This window comes from Arvicanthis niloticus, chromosome 3 (genome assembly GCF_011762505.2).
Source record: "Arvicanthis niloticus isolate mArvNil1 chromosome 3, mArvNil1.pat.X, whole genome shotgun sequence".
Taxonomy (NCBI): domain Eukaryota; kingdom Metazoa; phylum Chordata; class Mammalia; order Rodentia; family Muridae; genus Arvicanthis; species Arvicanthis niloticus.
In genome coordinates this window covers 64,090,444-64,113,252 of record NC_047660.1, presented here as the reverse complement: position 1 = coordinate 64,113,252, position 22,809 = coordinate 64,090,444, and the positions used below count along the sequence as shown (strand labels likewise).

The window sequence follows — 22,809 nt, the reverse complement described above, 5'->3', positions numbered from 1 at the left end:
AGGTAGGAGGGTCAGAGTATACCTGGTACCCAGTGAAGTAAATGTCTTGAAAAATCTACTCCCCAGTCTGGGAGGCAGAGGCAGACTGATTCCTGTGAGTTCTAGGGTAGCCAGAGCTACAGAGATCCTGTCACAAAAATCATTAAAGTTGGCGAGATGGCTTAGCCAAATGGCTGCTCTTAAAGTGGAATGAGGTGGAAAAGACCAATCATTAGACGCTGACTCATTGATTTATTTAGTAACTTACTTAAAGCACTGTTTGCACTTTCTATTGCCAAGATGACTTCACCCGCTACCTGGAACAGAATGACCTGGAGAAATGGCCGAAATCATGGGTCATTGCCCTTAGCAACCTGCTGACTGCCACGTAAGTGTCTGTAAAGTCACTTTACGTGGCTTGCCTGACCTCACCTTGTAGTTTTACAGCTATAAAACAAGAGAATGCAAATGGACCTGTGAGCCAGGCATTCCAGGAACTGTCCTGTCTTCAGCCCACCCATGACCTTTCTTTTCTTCTACCTTCATGGGTGTCAAATGCTTACTTCAGAAAGACCCCATGACACTCTGCTAGAGGATCCTGGCTTAAGTTCCAGCACCCATGTGGCAGCTCACAACCATCTGTATCTATGGGATATGGTATCCTTTTCTGGTCTCCACAGGCACCAGACTTACAAGTGGTACACAAACATACATGCAGGCAAAGCACCCACACACATAAAAATAAATATGTACTTCTCTGTGTCTGGTACCATCTAAGAGCTCAGTGATTGCTGATGGGAAGATTTTCCTTGGTCTGCTGAGTGTCAGGTCTTATTACTGGAGTAGGAGCTGTAACGAGCCTGGGGGCTCTAAGAAGCCAAGCTGGCCCACCCACCTTCAGTAAGCCAATTAGACGAACCAGATTGATAGTGAAAGGCAGAAAAATAGCTTTTTTCAGTGAGGCTACACTAGGGAGAAGAACAAGGAGACCTAGTTAGCAAGCCCTCACCAGTCCATCTTCAGCCTCCTACAGTAGGCTAAGGTCCAGGCAGCATCCTAGGGGGAAATCCTGGTACAGCCCACCCACTATTCTTGTCTCAGTCCAGCCTCTCCTGAAAGGTTGTCGGACAAATCTTTCCTGGGAGACGATCTCTTTTTCCAATTGCCCTCAGGCCTTGCCCTCCTCCCCAGCCTGGGCTGCTGGGAGATTCCAATTTTGTGGAGTCTATTGTCTCAACAGTCTTATTGGTGAGGGGAGAGAGCAGTTGTCTCTTGAGTACATTCCTGGTGTTGTCCAGCAGGCTGGACACAGCCTCAGACCATTTCCTTTTTGTTTGGCATGGTTCTTATAGATGTTCTACCACTGAGTTGTAGCCCAGATTTCCTGCCTTTAGAACCCACCTCCCACCCCAACTTCATTTTGAGACAGTGCCTTACTAAATTACCCATGCCAGCCGTGAACTCATGGTCCTCCTACCTTGGCCTCACCAGTAGCTGCAGCTACAGGTCTGCACCACCTGACCCATTGAGTCACAGACTGTTTATTGGTGTGTATCATCGTTCACAGTACTGTCTTTTGCAGAGGTATTTTCTCACAAGTATTCTATATACTGTACTCTGACCACACTCACCCATCTGTTGCCTCCTATCTTTCCTCCCCTCTCCACATTCTGCTGCTCCATTTTCTCTTGGGCTCTTCTGTTCTCTTTCATTTTTATGTATACACATGTGATTTTATGCATCTGTATAGACTCTAGGCTCTACAAATGAAAAAGAGTATAACAGAGCTGGGTGTAGTGGCTCCCAGCAATGCCAGCACTTGGGACACAGAGGCAGAGGGAAATCTGAATTTAAGGCCAGCCTCAACTCAAAATCCAGTTCCAGGACAGTCAGCACTACACAGAGATCTGTCTTGAGAAACTGAAAAAAGAAAAAGAAAAAAAGAAAGGGAAAAAAATGAAAACACGATGTTTGTTTTTCTGAGGCTGGCTTAATTCACTTAAACAGTGATCCAGCCACACCCCCTATCCTGCAAATACTATCATTTCATCCTTTGCAACCAAGTATAATTCCATTGTGTGCACGCACTGCATTTTCTTTATTCCCCCCCCCCCCACCTTGGCTGATTGTCCTTAACTTTGGCTATAGTGATGTAGCAGACAGAGGTGTACCATCTCTGTGATTTACTGATGCTGAGTCCCCAGGCTGAACACTCAGCTATGGTCAGTCTAGCTGCCATCTGCACAGGAGTGTCCTCTCTTTAGTTTAAGGAAACTCCACCTCCTGATTTCCACTGTGGGAGGGCTAGTTTATGTTCCCACCCACTGTGCACTGTGTAAGTGCCCCCCACCCCCTCCCCATCTCCCCCCCATTCTCAACAGCACTTGCCATTTCCTTAGTGATAACCATTCTGACCTGACTGAAATGGACTCTCTGTATTGTTTTGGCTTGAATTTCTTTGGTTGCTAATGTCATGGCCTAAATTCCATCTTGATAGGATCTAGAATCAACTAAGAAAGAGACTCCTTGAGGCAGGTCTGTGAGGATACCTCCAGAAAGGACTAACAGAGTGGTGACATCTCCCCACCCTGACTCTAGTTGGATGTCAGAGAAGGGAGAGGAAAAGAGGTTTGAGAGAGGTGTGGAGACAAGATAGCCCTTCACTGGGAGCTTTATTAAGAGGGTTATTAATGTCGCAGACAGTACAATGGAGGTCCAAAGCAAGAGAGAGGTTAAGTTTAGTTAGACAAAGTTGGGGTACATACCTCAAAGGCTTTCAGTGGAAAGAGGAGCTCCTATATCATGAGGCAGCAGGCTTAGTTAATAAGTGACCTAAGTACGCTCATGCAGTCAGTCTGCATCTGGGTTCTGGGCAGCAGAGGTGGAGAAGACTCTGTCAGCTTTTGTAGCAATACCAGGGGGTGGGGGTGGGGGGTCAGGGGATGGACACAGACAACAGGGGTTTGTGGTTGGAGCTGTTGGGTTGACCATGGACTCTGTGTCCTAACAGTCCCAGCTCTTCCCATTATAAGAAAAGTAACAGAGGGATGGCTTTAATAGAAGTGAGATGGGGGCCCATGCTTCCATCATTGATGGACATAAACACCAGTCTGCTCCTGTTGAACTGGGGTGTCACTGGGTCAGCTCCCCCATAGCCAGGTACTGGCCTCTGGGTCCAGGGTTGGTAACTGGGTTTATGTGTCAGAAGGATATTGTCCACATGTTATAAGAGTGTTGGAACTGGGTTTGTTGAATCCTGGAAGAGATGAACTGTTTATATTTACTGGGATTAATGGATGGGGGCAAAGAGAAGAGTCAAAGAACAGGCTTCATCAGAAGAAGGGGTCTTCTCAAGACCAAGATTTAAATGTATTTGCTCCTTAAGGAACTTTTTTTTTTCTTTTTTTATTAGATATTTTATTTACACTTCAGATGCCATCCCCTTTCCCCATTTCCCTCCCTTAGAAAACCGCTATCCCATGCCCCCTTTTCCTTTTTGCATTTATACATTTTTTTTAAATAATGTTAATCATAAGCGTTATAAGTTTGGAATTGTTCAATCAGAGGTGTAACCCACTGACCGACCTAGATATAACAACTATCTTTGACTGGTGGAGATACATGAATATCTGCCTCCCTGTCTCCCCCCTCTTTCTCTCTTTCATCACCTAGCTTCTCCTATCCTTCTTCTCCTCCTCTTCTTACTCCTTTTCTTCCTCTCAATACTCCTCCTACACATCACCCTTCCTGTTAAAATGAAACTTTTCTCTCAAAATACAATTAGAGCATAATTATGCCAATTTGTACCAGTGAGGTACAAGATAGTGCTAATACCCAGTCCATCATTTTGTTGACTAACCAGCACCTCTGTCATCTATCCTAACTAAAACATTTACTTCTGAGCCAGGCTTTAGGATGAATGTCAGCTGACGACCATCCACTCAAATCTTTTCTCTTACGGTAAATAGCTATAAGTTTTCAACCCCGTCAGAAATCTAGAATGACTGAGTTAACTATAATTGTGGGAAGCACAAAGCATAGCTTCTAAAACTTAGCCAATTTATAGAGACCTCTGAACACCTGAAAAGCCCCTATACTACCGAACGTTGGAGCATCAAATCTTCAGCCTTCTGGCCCAGAATCATCTGACAGACCTTGGTGATGCAGGATTATTAAGGACTGATTACTCTGTCTAGGCAGATATAATCAGTCGACTATTCTGCATGTGTGTCCTTTTCTGGACAGTAATTTGTCTGTAGATGGAGAGAGGCAATTCTTGCCTAGTGGCTGTTACCACACAACTGGAGTAACTCCAAGGATGCTCAATTTCTTCTTAGAATCCACGACAGGAAGCTGTCAGGAGCAGACAGGTCTCTAATCAATATGAACATTAATATATAAATATTTGTAGCATCAGTTCTATGGACTTCTGATGTTTTGAAAACCAACTATCCATGTAAGGTAACCTGGACTGTTTTCTGTTAACTCCTCTCAGCTATTTCTAAGTAAAATATGGAAAGCACCCTAACAATAAACTCAAAAATATGAATTTGCTATAGTCCCTTAACTCATAGGTTAACCGTCCCAAATCAGTTAAAAAAGTTAAAAAAGGGCTGGGTCTAGGCATTGTATTCCTAAATGTGTTATGCAGGCACAATGCCCATGAGTGTATCAATATTCATCTCATTTTTATATTAATAAGAGGCTCGTACCAATGAAAACCTTAAATTTGAGATCAAAGTAAATTTTGTACCATTTAAGAATTTATAACTTCATCTTGAAAATAATTATACAGATTTCTACCAGTAGGTTATGGCTATGCAGTAAGTCCTAGCTAATCCCCCCTGTTCCAACAAAACCACTACTTGTCCCTAGAAAGACAGACCATTATTAACCACATTAGTCCCCAAGCTCAGGGAATAGGGGCACTGACTCTTCTTTAACTTCTTCAAGCTGATTAAGGGCGTTGAGATTTTAGAAGAGGGGTGGGGGTGGGGGGAAGAGTAAGTTGATAAGCCTCTGATGCTGTGTCTTCACTGAATCCAGATGGAATTCCAGGACATCAGAGGTTTGAGCAGGTCTGCTCAGTATGCTTGATGAGTAGATACACCAAGGCTGTGTATTCTGCAATATACAATTCTCAGAACAAGTTTTAGTATCAAGAGAAAAAAAAAATTCCCACCCCCATGGGGCTGACATTTTTTTTTAAAGATGTTGGTTCTGAAGACTTCCCCCCCTTCCCCGCTTCTTAAAATTGGTTGTAGTATTTACGTTTCAGATTTTATCCCCTTAGCCTACTTCCTCCAACCACCCAGAAACCTATCCCATCCCCCTCCTCATGCTTCTATGAGGCAGTGACCACACCTACCCCCCTCACTATCCCCTCCCCGCCCTCACATCCCCCCCCACTGTGTGTTCATTCATTCATTTTTCATTCATTTTTTTTATGGGACCAAGAAACTCCTCTCCCACCTATGTCTGACAGGGCCATCCTCCCCTACATATACCTCTGGAGTCTTGGGTCCCTCCCTATGTGTTCCCAGGCTGGTGGTTTAGACCCTGGGGGGCTCTGGTTGTTTGGTATTGTTGCTTTCCACCTGGGGTCAATAACCCTTTCTGCTCCTTCAGTCCTCTCACTAAGTTCTCCATTGGGAAACCCCTGATCATATCAGTTGTTAATTGTGAACATTGTCCTCAGAGTGTTTTAGTCTTTGGCTGACCTCTAAGGAGACAGCTATATCATGTTCCTCACATTATGCACTTCCAGCCATCCACAACAGTGTTTAGATTAGGTGGCTGTACATGGGGTGAATACCCAGGTGAAAAGGTCTCCTGATGGCCCCTCCTTCAGTTTCTGTTCCATGTTTTGTTTCCCTATTTGCTCCCTTGAGCATTTTTATTTCTCGTTCTAAGTAGAACTGAGGCATCCCCTCTTGGTCTTCCTTCTTCATGAGCTTCATGTGGTCTGTGGGTTGAGTCTTTGCTAATCCAAGCTTTTGGGCTAACATCCGTGGAGATATGTTTGTGTAACTATCTTCTTTTGGGGTTTTTGGGAGATTACTTTCTTGCTTTTTCTAGGTTGTAGTTTCCCTCCTTGTGTTGGAGTTTTCCACACATTATTTGAAGTGCTGGATTTGTGTTGAGATACTGTGTAAATTTGGATTTGTCATGGAATATTTTGGTTTCTCCATCAATAATGATTGACAGTTTTGCTGGGTATAGTAGTCTGGGCTGGCATTTGTGTTCTCTTAGGGTCTGTATGATATCAGTCCAGGATCTTCTGGCTTTTATGGTCTCTGGTGAGAAGTCTGGTGTAATTCTTATAGGTCTGCCTTTATATGTTACTTTGCCTTTTTCCCTTACTGCTTTTAGTATTTTTTCTTTGTTTTGTACATTTGATGTTTTGACTATTATATGGCGGGAAGTATTTCTTTTCTGGTCTAAACTATTTGGAGTTCTGTAAGCTTCTTGTATATTTATGGACATCTCTTTCTTTAGGTTAGGGAAGTTTTCCTCTATAATTTTGTTGAGGATATTTACTGGTCCTTTTAGTTGGGAGTCTTCCCCCTCATCTATACCTATTATCCTTAGGTTTGGCCTTCTCATTGTGTCTTGGATTTCTTGTATATTTTGGGTTAGTAGCTTTTTGTATTTTGCATTTTCTTTGACAGTTGTGTCAATGTTTTCCATGGTATCTTCTGCACATGAGATTCTCTCTTCCATCTCTTGTATTCTGTTGGTGATACTTGTGTCTATGACTCCTGATCTTTTTTTTAGGTTTTCTATCTCCAGGGTATTGTCCCTTTGTGATTTCTTTATTGTTTCTACTTCCATTTTTAGATCCTGCATGGTTCTGTTTAATTCCTTTTCCCGTTTGGTTGCATTTTCTTGAAATTCCTTAAGGGATTTTTGTGTTTCCTCTTTAAGGGTTTCTATCTGTCTACCAGTGCTCTCCTTAAGTTCTTTGAGAGTGTTATTTATGTCTTTTTAAAAGCCCTCTATCATCATCATGAGAAGTGATTTTAATTCTGATTCCTGCTTTTCTGGTGTGATGGGGTGTTCAGGGCTTGCTCTGATGGGGGAGCTGGGTTCTGATGATGCCATGTAACTTTGGTTTCTGTTGCTCAAGTTCTTGCTCTTGCCTTTTGCCATCTGGTTAACTCTAGTGCTGCCTGTACTTGCTGTCTCTGACTGAAGCCTGTCTTTCTAGTTATCTAGCTTGTGTCTGATCTCCTAGGGGTCCAGATGTCTCTGTGATCTTTTCCAGCTGCACTGATTACAGTGGTACCTCTAGGATGCCTCAGGATATGGTGCCTCCAAGGTAGTAGTCCAGCTAGGTGTCTGCTGTTCTGGGTGCAGTGTCTCCTCTAGAATATCTCAGGATATGTTGTCTGAAGCTCTGAGTTCATTTGTTCCTCTGTGGATCTGGATTGAGTGGACCTTCCAGTATGTCTCAGGTGGAATCCGGGGTCCACACAACAGCAGACCTGGCAGAGGTCTGATCTAGGCCTCAGATTTGAGAACTAGTTTCTAAGACACTGTCCAAGTTAGAGTGCCTGGGATCCCTGCTTCCTCTGGGTTCTTGGAGGTTGGGGACAGAGCTGCCACCCAAGATCTGCTCAGTGCTCTGGCCCAGACCGGAAGGAACCCCTTAAGGAACTTTTAAATTTTATTTTATGTGCATTGTGTTTTTTTTTTTTTTTTCTGCATGTATGTCTGTGTGAGAGTGTCAAATCTTGGAGTTACAGTTGCGAGCTGCCATGTGGGTGCTGGGATTTGAACCCAGGTACCTCTGCAAGAGTGGTCAGTGCCTGTAACCACTGAATCTAGCCCCTTTCAGAATATTTTTGATAACTCAATAATTATAAGCTAGGTTAGAGGAGGCTGTGGGGAGGTGTCAGAGAGTAAAGATGTTTTTCCAGTGGGGTTGCTAAAGATGTTTTGTGGCTAATCCCAAATAATTGGGGTTTCCTCTAAAAAGATGGATTGGCAGGGCTGGCAGACAAATGGGTTTGTTTTTCTACCCACAGCCCCTTTACTACATATACAGGAAGGAATTTGTAGCTTTACCAGGTTAAATATTTGCACAGCAAGCAGCTAGGGATGAACAAAGTCTTACTTGTGGCCAATTTGTGACTGGACCACAAGTTTAATGCTGTTCTAAGTCTCCTAGGCCAATAACCATTGGCTGGCAGAACATTGGAAAGACTGGTTGCATGTTTTCTCAAATGCTGGATGTATGTAGCTTCTGTATCTAGTTGGAGGAGCATAACCAGCAGCAAAGGTGTGTGATATTTAAGAGGGAACTAGCTTAATCAGCTAGGTCATAAGCAACAGGGTGTTGAAACAGTTATGATTCAGAAGGGAATGGAAGAACCAAAAGGAAAACATTTAGGGATTCTTGATAGTGAAAGGCATCGGGATGCTCCACTAAAGTGAGCCTGGTACACAAAAAAATGGTTTCACCCTGGAGAGAGTAAACAGGCCCTCAGGAATAATTTAGTATAAGGTACAGCAGTCCTGGAAGAACTGCAGCCCATAGCAGGGGTGTCTCGGAGCATCCAGGTAAAATGCCACTTATCTGATTGGTTGAGATGTCATCAGGAGAGAAGTATCAGATATTTTATTGGTTTTCAGTCATTGGAGGCAAACTGCAGGACTCGTCTGGCACCGGAGTTCCTGTCACAGGGCTGCTACGTCACACCGTGGATGGACAATGATTGACTATTTTAAGTAGCTGAGACAGTCCACGAGAATTTTGGCTGTGGACTCACAATACGCTCTGCAGTTGCTGACGTCCATCACCCAAGTTCTCAGAACACAGGTGGCTTTTATTCTGGGAACTTTATAGTTCCCCTGCTGGCCAAACATTACAGTTCTTGCGTGTGGCAAAGAGCATCTCATGTTCTCTACTGCCAGGAAAAGCTTATTCCCAGGATCACAGACAGATGAGGCCGAATAGGCCGGAAACCAGTCAGCAGCGGAGAGAACCGGTTGACACTTCATTAAGGAAGGAATCCACGGATCAAGCCAAATCGGAGTCATCACGATTGGGTCTGGTTTTATCTTGTATCCTCTGTATATGAAATAACATTTGCATGTCACATGTAGTAGAAGTATTATACTTAAAATAATCAAGAACATAGTATGGCTTAAATAAATCAAGGTAGCAGATAAAGGGAAAAGGTACTTTTCTTCTTTTAAGCTTATTTATTTTATACACGTGAACACTCAGCCATTGTCATTAGACACATAGGCATCAGATCCCATTACAAATGGTTGGGAGCCACGACGTGGTTGCTAGGAATTGAACTCAGGACCTCTGGAAGACCAGTCAGTGCTCTAAACCACGGAGCCATCTCTCCAGCCCTAGAAGAAGGTATTTTAAAGTTGGGGAAGAAGAGTTAACCCAAAGCCTTGAGTGTCTCTAGAGGAAATGGAGTTAGTTACTTTAAGTTTTTCAGAAGTCTGGGTATTATTGTGGGACTTCTTAGAACATTTAATTTAGTTGTAGCTTAATATCATGGCAACATAGTGATATAATTTGTTGGGCCCAATGAATATTTTCCATTACTAGGAAAATCTCTCTTTGTTTAAAACTTTAAATATTTGAATTTGAATTAGAAGTACCCCCCAGATGGAATTCTTTTGAAATTTTGTTTTGCTTTTTTTTTTTGGACAGGGTCTCACTATGTAGCTCTGGGTCTTGTAACTCACTATGTAGATCAGGCTGGTCTCAAACTCATGGGGATCTGCCTGCCTCTCTGAGAATGCTGGGACTAAAGGCATGTACCATCATGCCAGTGCTACTTTTTAGAAAATTTAAAATAAGGGTTTTTTTTTTTTTTCTTACTTAAAATTAGAGTTTAAAGTTTTTTTTTTTTAAGATTTATTTATTTTATATATGTGAGTACATTGTCACTGTCTTCACACACACCAGAAGAGGGCTTTAGATCCCATTACAGATGGTTGGAAGCTACCATGTGGTTGCTGGGAATTGAACTCAGGACCTCTGGAAGAGTAGTCAGTGCTCTTAACTGCTGAGCCATCTCCTCAGCCCCAAGTTTTAGGATTTTTAAGAATTAAAATGTAGTTACATCATTTCCTCTCCCTTCTTCCTCCAGCCTGTCCTGTGAGCATCCTGCTCCCCTCCGCTCCCTTTTGAATTTTTGACCTTAAAAAATGCATATCAATTAAATATCATATATATGCCTACATACATAAACACAACCTTCTCAGTCAGCTTACTGTGACACACACACACACATACATACATATCACACAGACATATATGACACACATGCACACACATACATGACACACACACATATTACACACATACACATATATGTATATGTATATATATATGACATAACACACAAACACACATATCACACACACATATCACACACATATATGACACACATGTACACACATACACGACACACATCACACACACATATATGACTCACATGCACACACATACACGACACACACACATATTACACACATACACATATATGTATATATATATATGACATAACACACAAACACACACACACACACACACAATTTTAGGGCTGAGTGCTTGGAATTAGATAGCCAATGAAGGTTTCAGCCTCCTAAGATGCCTCTAGTTCTTTGGCTAGGGCTGCTTCCTTCCGCCCACCCCACTGAATTTCTCCATTCCTTATTGCCATCTCTGTTGGTGCTGTGCTTGGTCAGACATTGTTTAGGCAGCCATGTTGTTGGAGTATCGTGGGTGACGCTTCCCTGTCATCGCTACAAGATACTGTCTCACAGCAGATCTGTTGGTGCTCTGGATCTTACAATCTTTCTGCCCTCCTCTTTTCCTCCATGTTCCCTGAGCTTTAGGTGCAGGAGTTTTGGTTAAAACTAGAATTTTTTAAACATGAAGACATAGTTTAAGTCAGGTCTAGGTAAGCAAATAGTTATATAAGAAGCTTAGTCACTGTAAGGACATAATACCATTCCCATTTGTAGCTTCACTAAGATAAGGTTAGCATTTTTATACACCCAGAAGAGTTCTAAATATCTTGACCAACTTAAACAATAGCTGAATATAAGAAGATTCAAGAAATATACAAGTACAGTCCTGTTCCTCTAGGCTGGAAGGAGTCTTTTTTTCTTTCTTTCTTTTTTTTTTTTTTTTGAGACAGGGTTTCTCTGTGTAGTCCTGGCTGTCCTGGAACTCACTCTGTAGACCAGGATGGCCTCGAACTCAGAAATCCGCCTGCCTCTGCCTCCCAAGTGCTGGGATTAAAGGCATGCGCCACCACTGCCCGGCATGAGACCTTTTTTTCAATTAATTAAACCACTGCTTTTCTTTATCTTCTGGAAACTTTCCATGAAAAGACTCTATAAACAATTTTGAATTTTTAGTTACTATGTATAAAATTTTCCTTATAATATGTAAATCTTTCTTTAATAAACATGGGTCATATAATTTTTAAACCTAATTTTTAGATTTATATCTGAGTGAACTGTCTTCACACACACACACAGAAAAGGAAATCAGATCCCATTACAGATGGTGGTGAGCCACCATATGGTTGCTGAGAATTGAACTCAGGACTTCTGAAACAGTAGCCAGTGCTCTAAACCCTTAAGCCATCTCTCCAGCCTTTAAGCTTAGTTTTTAGTAGAACATTTCGTACTTATTTTATAAGGGGATAATGAATATTTTCCTGAAGGGGTAGATCATAGATTTAGAAAAAGTGATGGGAATATTTTAAGCTAAGGATATAAAAAAACTTTAGTTAATTCAGACAATTATTATACCATTTTTTAAACCACCAGTATAAAAGACTGAAGATCACAGACACAATGAAATTTCCAGACAATAAGCCAACTTTTAAATAGATTTAAAACGTTTGTCCAATAAGGTTTTATGCTAATTTTGTAACTTGAAAGGAATGCTTTAGGTAGGAATACTTTAAAAAACCAAACCTTTCTATTAGTTCTTTGAGAATATCCCATCATGCACCCCAGTCCCACTCATTTCTTTCGCCCTTTGTACCCCTTCCAGCCTTGCAACTTCCCATCCTACAAAAGAAAAAAAAATCTCGTTGTGGAAGCTGCACTGTGTCACAGTGTGTCCCACAGTATTCCCTTTTGCCCACGTTTCTTGGCTTGCAAATGTTTATTGCAATGAGTCATTGGCCTGGTACGAGGCCTCTGGCTTCTGCTACACCATCAATACTGGATCCTCACTGGGACTCCTCTTGGATATCCTGTTGTTGTCCTGTGTCTGGGATTCTGCAGCGTCGGATCTGTAGGACCGCCCCTTCAAGCACTGCGGTTTATCAATGGGGTAGATGTGGGGGTGGGACAATTCAAAGCCCTGGATCTGGGCCTGAGAGGTTATCTGAGCTGGCTAGCCTGTCCCCTCACCCGAACCCAAGCCACCAGAGCTCTCCTGCCCTCCTCTGACTTGCCTATCCAATACTGCAGCCTGCAAGAGTCAGAGCCAGCTGCCCCCAGGTCCTCGAGGCCTGCTCACCCGCAATCCCCACGTCCAGGGCTAGTTCTACTGTACTGTTCAGGCAAGGTTCAGGGCCTGCTCTCCTGTGTACCACAGTACGTTAGACGCACTATCAGCTCTCCTGCTCTCATGTTCCCAGGACCAGCTTTCCCACAATGCCCAGGTGAAAAGTAGGGCCACTTTTGCACAGTCCTCAGATATACACCTGTCTCTGAGTGGCAGTCCAGACCAGAGATGTCTGCCTAGACTTTGGTAGTAACAGACCCCTGCTGCTGCAGGGCCGTGGACCCAGATGTGGTCCCCTGTGGCAGCACAGGCCAGGGACTCTACCATGATCAGGCTGTTCCTCGTTACCCTTGAGTCTCCAGTTCTGCCTCTCTTTGTGACCACATTCTTCTGTTTCTTGTTCTCTTCCATTTCTTATCACTTGCTTGCTCCTTCTTGTGTTTGGGGGTCATCTCAAGAGTGGGCTCAGGAGAGCTACGCCCCACCCGTGCAATTCAAAGCCAATTATGGCACTGGGCAGGGGTCATCTCTGGCATGGTCTGCCTGCCCCAGACCTGTGCCATGCAAGATTGGTGGTCATCTCAGGCTAGCTCCCTTTTCGGGACCCATGGAGCTGGATTGGTGGTTGTGTCAGGCTCTCTCCTCTCCCCATGTGGTCCCATTCTGGAGTTGTCTGTCTTTGGCTCATTCCTGTCTGGGGCTTGCAGTCCCAAGCAGGGTTCTTCTAGTCTCTGGCTCATGGCCCCCAGTGGGGTTTGTCTGGTCTCCAGCTTGCTCCCCACCCTGGGAACCCATCTGGGCCTATGCCCAGACTGCTTGTGCCCAGCTGGGAGACAACTGTCGACTGTCATCTTAGGCTTGCTTTTTTGGGGGGAAGTTTAGATTACTAATCACTCAGATGTTTGTAGGTCAAAACAGTGAGCATAGACCTAGCCTCTCTCCTCTCCGCCACCTACTGACACACATGTGACACAGCAGCCACACCTGCAGGGCATCTAGGGGCAGCAAGAATTATTTTTGTTTGTTTTTTTGAGACAGGGTTTCTCTGTGTAGCTCTGGCTGTCCTGGAAGTCACTTTATAGACCAGGCTGGCCTTGAACTCAGAAATCCACCTGCCTCTGCCTCCTGAGTGCTGGGACTGAAGATGTACATATGCCACCACTGCCTCGATTGAATAATTTTTTTCTAATAGAAAAAATTTCTATGTCTAATACAGTGGTTAGAACAGGTGAAAGCTTTACTCAATGGGGAAACACACAAACAGCATGAGGAGATTTATTTTTTAAATTGATTTTTAAGGAAGATGTCTTATTTTTGTCTTATGTGAATGACTTTTATCTGCATGTATGTGTGTGTACCATATGCACGCTTGGTGCCCAAGGACCCAGAAGAGGGCACCAGGTTTCCAGGAACTAGAGCTACAGAGCTATTGTTAGGAGGGAGGTTCCTGAGTCCAGCCATCTCAGGAATGAGTTCCACCTCGCCAGCAGGATCAAACTTGAGCTCACGTTCCCAGGCCCCGGAACCCGGCTCCTGTCCTGCTTCTTCATATGTCTCATGTTTGTCTGTTACTCAGTAAAGGATGTAAAGAGGGAAGATGCCGTTATCTCATCGTTGCCTAAACCAAGGCACACAAGTCATCAATGTGCTGCCTGTCTTGACATGATCGACTATGTGCAGCTTGCCCACTCCTTTGTCCCCTTATCATTCTAGATTCCAGGCCAGAGTCCAGGAGGGGACCCGACTGACTGCAAAATCTGACTCAAGGACCCTGAAACCAGGTGACCCAGATAAGGCCCAGTCGCCAATGTTAATTGGTCAGTGCACCAGCCCAGCCCACTCCCCTTGCTTTGTGTTCTCATCCTATAAAAGTGTCGTATAGTCTCCCTTTGGGGACTCAGTTCAGATGCTGAACTGGCTGCCTCCCTGAGTGCTCAGAAAATAAAGCTTTGGTTTTTAAGCTTTGGTATTTAAAGAGCATTTTCTCAGCTCCCATCCGGAATTGAGCAGTTCTGAGTCACCATGTGGGCCCTGGAAACTGAATGTGAGGCCTCCTCACAGGAGGCACTCAGGTCACTAGGCTTGGTGACCGAGCCATCATTCTGGCTTATTTATTTATTTATTTATTTATTTAATCTAATTATTGAGACAGGGCCTCTTAATGCAGCTCTGGCTGTCTTGGAGCTCTCTATATAGACCAGGCTGGTCTTGAACTGAGAGATCCTCCTGCCTCTCCCTTGTGAGTGCTGGGATTAAAAGTGTGCACCACCACTGACTGGCTTTTTTTTTTTATTTTTTTATTTTTTTTTATTTGCTGTATTCTTTCAGTTTAACTATTTGCAGTGTTTAAGTGAGTATGATTAAGTTGTTCTGTGGCAGAGGTGGTTCCTTTCTACTTTATCAGGTCACAGGCTTAGGGGGTAGGTACAGTTCCCAATATCACTCCAAGAGAAAAAGCTTAAGTACAGTGGCAGCTGAATTAGGGTCGCCATGAAACAATGTAGTAGTTGTGTGTTAGGAGGCTGTTCCTTTAGCTCCATTAACTGCCGGGAGATAAGAAACTGCTGTGGATAAACTGCCTCTCAAAACTGTAGGGTCGAAGATAAGCCGGACTGCCTGTTTTTACAGCCTGTGGCTCTCGGGACTTATGGTGGGGTTAGATACTTCCCAGAATTTCCTCAGCAGCAGATTTCCTAGAACCATGGGCCTGTGTTAGGACCCTAGTTTTGGGAGGATTTTTCCTTTATAAAGTATAGGGAGCACCATTTTGGATCTGGCTGCTTCCTGCTGATGGGTGTGTGTGTGTGGGGGGGACATTATTTTTGGCTCCTGGGATGGAAGGACTGCGAAAGAAACATCATCTTCACTTCATCTTGTGTGGTGGATGGGATAATGTGGGAATGGAACTTCTGCAAAAAGTTTAAAGGACACAGTAAAACCGTCAATATGGTAAAACCGTAAGTATGGTAAAGCCATGAATATGAGGATAATTAGGAGCAAAGGGTGAGCGCAGGAGGAGCCATGGCGGGAGGAGCCACAGTGGGAGGAGCCACAGTGGGAGGAGCCACAGTGGGAGGAGCCACAGTGGGAGGGAACGCAGAGCCATCCAAGGAGGGGACTCTCTGCTGAGTTCTCTGTGTCTCGTCTTGAGTCTTTGTTTCCCGTCTCGACCAATTTTGATCTGTTGGTATAGAAGCAGCAATATTCATGTAGGTCCAAGCGGATCCCTCCAGGGGCAGGAGTGTGGAGGTCTAGCCCTCTTTGACCAAACAATCGAGTTAATCCTGAGTGGGGTTGAGCTGATCTGACATTTCTTTAAGGCTGTCTGAGAGCTGGTGAGGCAGAGAAGTTTCCTGATGGAAAGAAGCCCCCCCTGTCCAGCTGTTCTTGTTCTGAGGCCTGAAAGGATGCCCAGAGAGACCAGCTGGACATCTTTCTTAGACTGGGGTTTTGGGGGGATGAGGGAAACAGTAGATGATATAAAGCCGAGGGTACAGGTACCTGTCCAGTTAGTTATAAGCATACAAAGGTATTTGTTCTGAAAATCCAAGAGTCTTGTCTTGTAAGAGAGGCAAGGAATGGGAGCAAAGTGAATTATTTGGTATGGGCTCCTATTTCTAGGGCAGTTTTTCCTTGTGTGGTGGAGCCAATGACACCTGTAACTTGGTGTTTAAATGAGTGTCCGTAGTTAACTGGTCATGTGGTAGAGCTCTGTATTATCTTTATTTGAAATTGCTCTGGGACACTATAGCAGTAGGTATTGAACTCTCAGCATTGGGATTAGGTTTGCTAAGGGAGGAGACTTGAAGGCCGGGATAAGGGGAATGGCCAACTGGACTATCGTGGAGGTCCCATGCTAGTGGGTGGGGGGCTTAGGTCTCCGTGAGACTGGATGCAGTACCATGCAAGAGCAGAGCGTGTACATTTAACCCATTTTCCATAGCCAGGCTTTGTTTTTACAGAAGGCTGTATTATGAGAGAGATAAACTGGCCTCTTCCTCCAATCTGGCCTCTATAAATAAATAACGTTTATATTTGACATGACTATAAATACAGTTCTAGGCATATTAAAGACATTTAATCACTTGTAAGGTGAATGTTCATTAACTTTTATATCTTAATTGCCAATGTTTTTAACAGTATATAATAAATTAGAAGCTCCCATAATATTAGGATTTTAACTAAGGTAACTTAATTTTGCAAAGATTTGGAGTTTTAAGAAACAACAGTTTTTGAAATTCAAACTCTTTTTACCATCAAAATAAACATTAACCATAAATACAACCCTCGAAGAAACTGGGAACCTCATATCTAAAGTGTGGGTTCTGGGAATTGAACCAAATTCTTTTCATTTTAATTATGAGCCTTCAAGGGCTGAGTTATCTCTCCAGTCCCCAAGATTAGTTAGTTTAAAAAGAATCAGTACACATCTTTTATCCCAGCACTCTGGAGGCAGAGGCAGGAAGATGACTGAGTTTGAGGCTAGCCAGGTAAGGGTTGATTTGGCTTCACACTTGCTCATTGCTGTTCATCACTGAAGGAAGTCAGGACAGGAACTCAAACAGGGAAGGAACCTGGAGGCAGGAGCTGATGCAGGAGCCATAGAAGGGTGCTGCTTGCTCCTCATGGCTTGTTCAGCCTGCTTTATTATAGATCCCAGGACCACCAGCCCCTGGATGGCACCACCCACAATGGGCTGGGTCCTCTGCATCAATCACTAATTAAAAAATGTCCTATAGGCTTGAGTACAGCCTGATCTTCTGGAGCCATTTTCTCTCTCTCTCTCTCTCTCTCTCTCTCTCTCTCTCTCTCTCTCTCTCTCTAATTGATAACTTAATATTTGCTGAGCAAGTTTATTAGTAAATCCTTTATAGCATCAATTTTATTTTTAACAAGTTCCTCTTGCATCAAAAGAACATCTGATCTTGAAGGGTCACCCTGTGATATCTGTAAGTTAATAAAGGTCAGAGGTACATGGCACTCTGTATTTATGATCAAGCAAAATCAGGCTGGCCAGGGTAGGTATCTGCATTTACCAATGTCTAGATTTTCCCCGTGTCAGTTTGAAATCTGAATTGCACAAAAGCATCTACCCACATTCAATTTATGTGTATCTGCAGATGGGAGCAGACAACTTGATAAAATAAGTATGTTTACCTTTACATGTCCCCTTTGGCCTCCTTTCTAAATGTGTAAGTACTTATAACCAGGGAACATTCAACAGAAAACGATAAAGCAGACATTTAAAGGAATCAGAAAGTGGGAAGTGGGCATCACAGGGGACTCATCCTGAATTTTACCAGCAGCAGATTTCCTGGAACCCTGGGCCTGTTTTAGGAGCCTGGCTGTGAGGGTGGGGAAAGCAGATTTCCTTTAGTATTGCTCTCTCTGCGTGAATAGGAAGCCTTTTCCTGGAGGCTTCAACTGAGTCAGCTGGAGGCCAGCATGCAGGGCATCTCTGTCTGGGGCTGCACCTGTCACACATTAGCCTCCGGCTGCACAGCTTGCTCTAATCCTTTGTTTCTCTCTACCTGTGGTATGTGCAGGCTGTATGTGCAGCCTCAGCCGTCCCCCTTCATCTATCTCCACACAGATAATTTCCGCTTCAGACTTCTGTGTCTCACACTTCACAACCCGTGTGGTCCCCTGTCTCTCTCCTGCCGTTTGTCCAGCCCTTGGTCTCACTCCCTCTCCAGTTAGTTGTTCCTGTGGCATCACTGGTGTGGGGGAGGGCACACTGTGCCCTGTCTCCTGCTGATCTTGGCCCTAACACCCTAGCCATGTGCTGCGGACATGCTTATGGGCTCTCCTGCCTGCTTTTTTGTGGGGGTTCTCACCTGGGTTATTAAGCTCATTGTTCAGTTATTATATCTTTTAGGAATAGAGATTGTTTATTATCCTGACTTTTTCTTTTATTCACTTGAACCAGAAGGGCTTCTAATTCACGGCCTTGTATGAAATCTTATTTTACTCTTATGAATTAATATTTTTTCCCTTCCCTTCCCTTTTCCCTCCACCCTTCCCTCTCATCCTCTTCCTTTCCCTTCCTTCTCCTTTCCTTTCTTGGGTGCTAGGGATAGAGTTCCGGGCGGGGCTCATATGTGCCAGGGAAGTACTCTGACATGGAGATCCAGCTCTTATGTGTCAATTTTATAACTATGAGATTTTCAGAGACCCATTCCCGACCTGAGACTCAGGTGCTAGAAATTCACTCTGTTTAGCTGGGCTTCCTTGTCACCCTCTGTTGGCAGCCTTAGCTGCGTAAGAGGTGTGTATGTTGGGGTTGGGGTGGGAGCAGGTTGGAGGGTAGGAGACTCTCATTAATGTCACCACTGTGAAGTGGAAATGGACTCTTTCCTCCAGGGCAGAGGATCCAGCAGTATCTGGCCTATTCACCAGGCCTGGAGCAGTGGTTTGGGCCCAAGGGTGCCGGTCTTACTCAAGCACTGGGCTGTCTGTGAGGGTGCTGAGCAGTGGAGAGCAGAGTCCTGACTAAGCACATGGCTGTGCGCACAGGGTCCACTGATGGGTGAGTGTTCTCATCTCCTGGAGTCTTAACCTCTTACAGAGAGGGAACTTGGCCTCCATGGAAAGACTCAGACTTGTAGAGCAGGTTATTCACATCTTTGTAGTTTTCCAGGAAGGTGCTGGAGAGGGGTGAGACTGACTTGTATTCTGCCTGCCTGTAGGATTGGCGTTGCCAGCTCCTTGACCTAGGATGGGACCCATGTGGTCACCAGCAGCTGCAAATAGCAGAACGTGGATCATGTGGTGACCATGTGGGGAAGGGTCTGAGTGTGACTGGCACTGTATGCCATGGGGGAAAGGCTGAGGATCTGCAAGGGCTAGTGGCTAAGGTGAGAGGTCAAGGAGTGGAAGGACAAGAAGGAGGCCCAGAAACTTTGTTTCATAGCAAAGGCCTGGGAGAGGCAGGATGGGAGTGGGGGCCCAGGCCTTCTGCAAATCAGAGAACTCCACAGCTGAAGAATGTATAAAGAAGCGGGGATACCCTGGGGGATTCCTGGAGAATGTGTTAGGCCTCAGGACCACTAGGTCTAGCCAGGATGCTTTTACCTTCCATTCCTGTTGGAGGTAGTATTGTATCAGCAAGCTGTGCCTCCAGTCTGCACTCCCAGACTGCTCTGAAAAGAGGTCTCCTCAGGCCATCTCCACCCTCTCACAGGCACACTCTCATAGGCCTTGGAGCACCATGGAGGTGTGGGTTGCCTGGTGTGCAACACTGCAGTCAACCTTCTGGTAGGGAGCACTCTGCAGGCCAGTGAACAGTGGGACAAGGTGAGAGACCAACCAAGATGGCCGGGGGCTGATACTAGCTCCGCAGTGAGCTCCTTCCAGAAGTTGCTGTAAAGGCAGGGCCTTCAGGGTAGGACTTTGTTCTCCTCCTTTCCTGAGCTTTGATCTATTGTGGTTTATTTTAAAATCCAGCCCCCATACTCTTCCTGCTTTGTCTTCCCATCTCTTACACACTTACTTGCTCGGTCAGTGACTGTTTGTCATGATAGTCTGATAAAAACACAGGGAGGAAGAATTGGTTCTTAGCTCAGAGTTTCAGAGCATGCTTATTTATGGGTTGTGATGATGTTGTGGGGGCCTGGAGGACAGGCATTTCTGTATGGTGGCCAGGCAGAAGAGAAGGGAGCAGATGCCTGCAGTAGTGGGTTTCCATCTTTCCCTTTTGAAACTGGGGCTGGCTTATGGTTTGAGGGTTAGCTCATTTTCGTCATGGCAGGAAGCATGGCAGCATGCAGGCAGACATGATGCTGGAGAAGGGGCTGAGAATTTTCCATCCAGATTCCCATGCAGGAAGAGAAAGGGAGACACTGGGCCTGGCTTTAGCCTTTGAAACCCTAAAGTCCACCTGATCAGTGACACACTTCCTCCAACAAGGCCACACCTCCTAATCCTTCTCAAGTAGTGCCGCTTCCTGATGACTAAGCATTCAAATATATGAGCCTGTATGGACCATTTTCACTCAAACCATCACACCTTCTACTCCATCTTTTACACTGGGTGATGTTGCCCACATTCACGGCAGATCTTCTCTCAAGAATCTCTCTGGAACACCCTCACAGACATATACAAGAGTATGCTTTACTAATCTAAGTATCTGTCAATCAATTAAGGTGACATCTATTGAGCACTTGCTGTGTGCTAGACACTGTTCCAGGCCCTGAGATATGTCTATGGACATATTAGGAAGAGCCTTATTGGGCTGTGTAGTGCTCACTGTGTTCCTCTTTGGGGATTTGATCAATCAGGACTGAGTCTATGGGCTCAGACTTTCTGGACACCACACATTTTCTCTTTAGCCTTAAGGATCTGGGAGAGACTGTAAAATGAATCTAAGTCATCTTAGGGTCTGATATTCTCCGACTTCCTGTTCTATTAGGTCTTATGGTTTGTTCCCAGTTCTCTCAGATAGATCAGATAGATGTGGACTGAGTCTCGTTATACCTGTCAGTATTTCCTGCTATGTTCTAGGCACCGAGTCAAAGCTCTTTCTGCCTGCTGACCTTGGTGTGTTCTGCCCTCCCCAGCTTCTATTTCAATGATACCATCTTCATTCCCCTCCTTTCTCTCTGTTCTTGGTTGAGTGTCCTTCACTCCACTCTCAGAGATGACCTGAAATTTGAACTGCCGGCAGCCACCGCTGAGCGGCCACCCAGGCTCTTTAGCTTCACTTCTAATGTCTCTGAAAGATCATTCCTGACTACATAGGTGGCATTTCACTGCAAATGGTCTCCCATTCCTTCTGAGTTACTCTTTTTTTTTTTTTGGTGTCTTAATTCATGAAATCACAACTTTTCCTCAGATTGTTAGAAAGCATGTCTCTCGAGGTGGCTAGAACATGGTGACCACTGGCCTAAATTTCTCTGGTGTATTCCTATTATTCAAGGACCTGATAGTAAAGAAGCCTTGTTTTCTCACTGGACAGACATTTTTGATGGAGTAATTGTCCCTGGATCATATCTACCAGCATCTTGGAAGCATTCTCATAAAGTGAGTTTGGAGTTTATGCTAATATAATCATTATAAAAATATCTCTTACACTTCAAGAGTCTGGAATTTTTGCTAGACTTCACAGCCAGCATTAATAATACACCTTGAGGCCATTTAGATCTAAGACTGCTATCCCACTATGTGCTCAAACTGCTTGGTTAACCTGCCTTTAAGAGAATGATATAACAACTGACCTCACTTGCTTTGGATTTCCCATGTGGTTGATGTTTAGAACCTAAACTAGTGTATAGTTATCATCTTCAATTATATACTCTTCCATGCCCCGATCCAGAGGGCAGTGTGTGTGTGTGTTTGTATGTGTGCTACAGTAATATGATAATAATTCAGTTTTAAAAAGCAGTCATATGAAACAACTATTCACCATAAATGCTAGAAGCAGCATATGGATATTGCTTGATAGCCTTTGCAAGTTTGTTTTCCGAGTCTGTTGGAGCCAGTAACTTAATCCCTTGTGAAACTCTGTTATACTCTGTCCTTAATCACTGAGCTGTCTCTCTAGTCCACCCCATGTCATTTCTTACTCCTAACTTTCTGTCTCCAACAATTGCATCTATGTGTACACCCAAGCCTTACTGTTCTCCTCATGGACCCATTACCAACTGGCAGAAATGTTGTCTCTGGTAGAAAAAAATGTTTCTAACCACCATTTTTTCTTCAATAGTATTATTTTATGTGTATTGGCATTTTGCTTGAATAAATGCTTATGCACCATATGTGTGTAGTGCCCATGGAGGCCAGAAGAGGGCAGACAATCCCTTAAAACTGGAATTGACAGAGCTTTTTGAGTTGTGGGAATTCAACCCTGGACTTCAGGAAGAGCAGCCAGTGCTCTTAACCACTGACCCATCTCTCTCTAACCCCTGACCACCGTATGCTTAAATGCGTTCATATGAGTGTGAGGCCAGAGGTCAAAATTCAATGTCTTCCTCTATCTCCACTGAGGTGGAAACCTAAGGGTTCTTTGGAAAGTCAGCTGTTTGGAAAGTCACGTGTTTTGCTGAGGCAAACACATGAAAGAATGTTTCACTGAAATAGACACAGGAGAGAGAATGTCCTGCTAAAGCAAGCACATGAAAGGACATGTAATAAAATATTCTTTGCTAACAACATGTATGTATTGGTCTGCCTTACATTGTGTAGTTGAGCCACATATGTTGGGACTCTATAGAGAGAAATGCATCAAAACACTCTGGTGGTGCACTGCAGTTTGTTGTTGCTTCTGAGCACTAGGGTTGCTTGGATGCATGTGCTGAGTGAGGCACGTGGAGGACACGTGA

The 22,809-nt window shown here is 44.2% G+C and overlaps 1 long non-coding RNA gene and 1 other non-coding gene across 3 annotated transcripts in view; one reads left to right on the top strand and one right to left on the bottom strand.

The window, feature by feature from the left end:
* Positions 1 to 8,672: 8,672 nt before the first annotated feature.
* The window catches only part of LOC143441719 (uncharacterized), a 29,504-nt gene continuing 15,367 nt past the window's right edge, over positions 8,673 to 22,809 (top strand). For both annotated transcript variants that reach the window (XR_013109357.1, XR_013109356.1), the window contains exons 1-2: positions 8,673 to 9,033; positions 14,204 to 14,307. This is a non-coding gene — a long non-coding RNA (uncharacterized LOC143441719). The remainder of the gene's footprint in view (positions 9,034 to 14,203; positions 14,308 to 22,809) is intronic.
* Positions 13,365 to 13,496, bottom strand: LOC117706406 (small nucleolar RNA SNORA17). Its single transcript, XR_004606514.1, has one exon. It is a non-coding gene; the product is annotated as a small nucleolar RNA SNORA17 (small nucleolar RNA).